We start from the raw sequence: 3742 nt of genomic DNA, 5'->3' as shown, positions 1-3742 counted from the left end.
CACGCTAATAACATTGTCTCCTCTTGAACTACAGGATGGGTTATTATTTTCTAATCTCAGGTTTCTTCTGCAACACATTACATAGTAAATGATAAGAGCTCTGCTTGTACAAAGGTCAGCAGCTTGGGGCTAAATTTTTATCAAAGATGAAAAAAATCTCAAAGAAAATTCAATTTTTAAATATTTACTTGTTTATATAAACTCTTGCTTTTCAATTTAGCAAGCCAAACACTGAAATTTTCTGAATAAAGTAAGTTAGGCACAGCATATTTATTTTTTCTTTTTCAACTAGCACAGGCTTTCAAATGTCAATATTGCTCTTACATTTATTGTTTCATTTGATTTATTTATTTGAATTACATTCTCCCACACCTCTCTTTCATCAGATAAAAATTAAAATATATATGAGAGAGGGAGGAGAAACAGAGAGATAGTGTGAGTGTGTGAGTGTGTGAGTGTGTGTGTGTGTGTGTGTGTGTGTTTGTGTGTGTGTGTGTGAGTGTGCTTTAACTTTTTTTATGGTGGGAAAGGGTCTTGTTCAGAATTACCCAACTGGACTCAGTTTAGATGATCCCAGTCATGTTGGCAACATCCAGAGCATCATAATTAGGAGCCAACCAAACGTATGCCTTCTTCTCTTTGTCAAGCCTTCTCAGGGTCTTGGCTTTGGCCACACCAATGTCATAGAGTTTCTTCGTGTTCTGTTTGGCCTGGTACTTGTAAGCTTTGACGTCTAAAATGAATACAAGTTATTGTCCTCTATCTTCTTTTTGGCTGACTCAGTGGTCAGGGGGGATTTGATGAGGGCATAGTGGTCAAGCTTGTTTCTCCTGAGTGCACTCTTCCCAGGGTATTTGAGCTGAGTCCCAAGCTTCAGGGTCATGGGCTGCGGTAAGGTGGGTGATATTCAGATCTTCTTTTTGTGACTGTGGATGCCTTTCAGCACTGATTTCTTGGCTTGCAAGGCCTTCTATTTGGCTTCGGCTTTGGGAGAGGCAGGGGCTTTCTTCTTTGCTTTCTGTGCCATTGTGGAGAAAAGGGCATACTTTTACTCTTAAACTTTGAATATTAAGTGCTCCCATATTCATGTGTTTGAACACTATTTGATACTAGCTTGAAGGCTGTGGCACTTTGGGACATGGATCCTAGCTAGATGGATCTAAGACAATTAGAAGCTGGGCTTGAAGAATATAGCTCCTAGTTTCTTGTCTAACACATCTCTCCATTCTTCCTGATCTATGAACTTTGAAGAGGTTGTGCTATAATTCTCCCTTCCATAGACAAAGCCGCTCCACTTAGTTCATTTTCTTTTTTTATAATTCAAATATTGATCATATTATTCTACATGCTATATTTCACAATAGCTCATTATTTTTTAATTTATTTTTTCTTTATTAATTACACTTTATTCACTTTGTATCCTCCCCATGGTTCCCTCCCTCCTCCTGTCCCAATCCCTCCCTTCCTCCATCCTCTGCATCCATGCCCCTCCTCAAGTCCACTGATAGGGGAGGACTTCTTTTCCTTCCTGCTGGTCCTAGTCAATTAGGTCTCATGAGGAGTGGCTGCATTGTCTTCTTCTGTGGCCTGGTAATGCTTCTTTCCCCTCAGGGGGAGGTAATTAAAGAGCAGGCCAATCAGTTCATGTCAGAGACAGTCCCTGTTCCTATTGCAATGGAACCCACCAGATCATCCTGAGTGAGCTATCCCAGAAGCAGAAAGATGCACATGGTATATACTCACTCATATAGACATATAATATAGGATAAACCTACTAAAATCTGTACACCTAAAGAAACTAATTAAGAGGGAGGACTCTTGCTAAAATGCTCAATTCCTATCCAGCAAAGAGGCTGGACATCAGAAGAAGGAGAAAAGAGGGAACAAGTCAGGAGCCTGACACAGAGGACCTCTGAAAAGCTCTGCCCTGCTGACTATCAAAGTAGATGCTGAGACTTATGGGCAACCTTTGGGAAGAATGCAGGGAATCTTAGGAAAGAAGTGGGAAACACTAAGATCTGGAGAGGACAGGAACTCCACAAGGAGAGCAACAGAACCAAAAATTCTGAGCACAGAAGTCTTTCCTGAGACTGATATTCTAACCAAGGACTATGTATGGAGATAACCTAAGACCCCCGCACAGATATAGCCCATGGAAGTTCAGTATCCAAGTCAGTTCCATTGCAATAGTTTGTTCTCTTTACCATGATTGACTAGGAGCTTACAACATGAGGAGTGACCTCCTCCATCTTCTCTTTGTTGAGTCTATCAGATATTTTTTCATATCCATAAAAATTAGGATGTGATACAGGAAATCAGTAGAGGTTGTTAAGTGGGTAAATGTGATACATCTGACCATGTTATTATTCATATGCCTTAGAACCCACAATGTGGTAGAATATACAAGAGCATATCTACAGACTGAGGAATGCTCTTAATTGGTTGTTCTGTTTGAAGCTTAGACAACTAGGATTCCAGTAGAAAACCAAAGAGTAAACCTTCATGCATGGCTGTTGGATGGGAACAAGTTCTCTATGGAACAATACTGAGGCTGTTTGGCCAAGAATATCTTTATGCTCTGTCCCTACCCTGATAATGTAGAGAAGGCCGAATTCATATGGAATGGATAAACTTATTTGGCAGAGGAAAACAGAACACAATTTGTCATCCAGGCTGTGGCATGGTTCCTGACTGCTGCCTTCATCTCAGATTGCAGTGTGAATATCCCCCACCAGGTGAAACAGAAAACTGGCCAGTGAAAACTGTGACAACTGGCCAGTTTGGCAAGAAGAATCTCACGTTTCTTGTTTCAGAAGGCAGGGTTATAATTGCTAAAGTGACTAGTTCAATTAAAGGTGAATTGTGCTAATAGGCCTTGTGCTAAGACTGTAGGAAAGAAGCCTGGGAGAAAACATGCCTAGATATGACTGTGAGGGTGGACTTTACCCTCCAACAGAATAAGCCAAAAGAGGTCTCTCCTTCCTTAAGTTGCTTCTTGTTTTGGTATTCTGTCAGAGAGCAATGGGAAGAGTAACTAATACTCTATTCCAGGTGCCCAAAGCTTACGCTTCACATATTAGTTCCATAATAAACCTAATTGAGGGATTAAGATAAATTGAAAGCATCTGTGTCACTATGAAATCTCATTCTTATACTTGTATCTTTATTCCTATATTACTTCCTCAAAGCACGGAATATGCTAAAGGCACTCTTTCCCCATCTCTTCTGTCTCTCTGTCTCTGTCTTTCTGTCTCTTTTAGCCATGTCTTCAAAATCTACTAGTAAAACCATTAATAATTCTTTTTTCTTATTTTTTAGGAAAATAAAAGTACAAACAGACACCAGAGAACTTTCAAGCTTGAGAGGGGGAGAGTAAATGTATTTAGTGTCTTGATTGTTGTCATGGCTTCATGATTAAATACACATGTCTAAGCTGCCAGAGCACATTTTTTAACATTTTTGTCTCATTACATATCTGTTACATCTCAAAAAAGCTGTTTTTTTAAAATCAGTAAAATCAATTAAAAAACCAAAGGTTTTTATTTATTGCTGTGTTGCTAAAACAAAAGAAATAAGTCAGTATTCTACAGCATGAGTTCCTGAAGGGTAGAACAAAGAACGTCCCCTTTTATACTCCTTTTTCAAGATTTATATATTTCCTTTCAAATCCTCAACAGTAGAACACTAACTCCTGCAATCCTTTAAGATTTAGGAAGGTTATATTTAACAGGACATACTTAGA

General features: G+C 39.1%; 1 pseudogene; it reads right to left on the bottom strand.

Annotated features, from left to right (window-relative positions):
* Positions 1-563: 563 nt before the first annotated feature.
* Positions 564-1027, bottom strand: LOC129688685 (60S ribosomal protein L23a-like; annotated as a pseudogene).
* Between the last annotated feature and the right edge of the window lie 2715 nt (positions 1028-3742).

Source organism: Psammomys obesus, unplaced genomic scaffold (assembly GCF_907164565.1).
Source record: "Psammomys obesus unplaced genomic scaffold, mPsaObe1.curated_primary_1811, whole genome shotgun sequence".
NCBI classification, from domain to species: Eukaryota; Metazoa; Chordata; class Mammalia; order Rodentia; family Muridae; genus Psammomys; species Psammomys obesus.
This window is presented reverse-complemented; position numbering and strand designations above follow the sequence as displayed.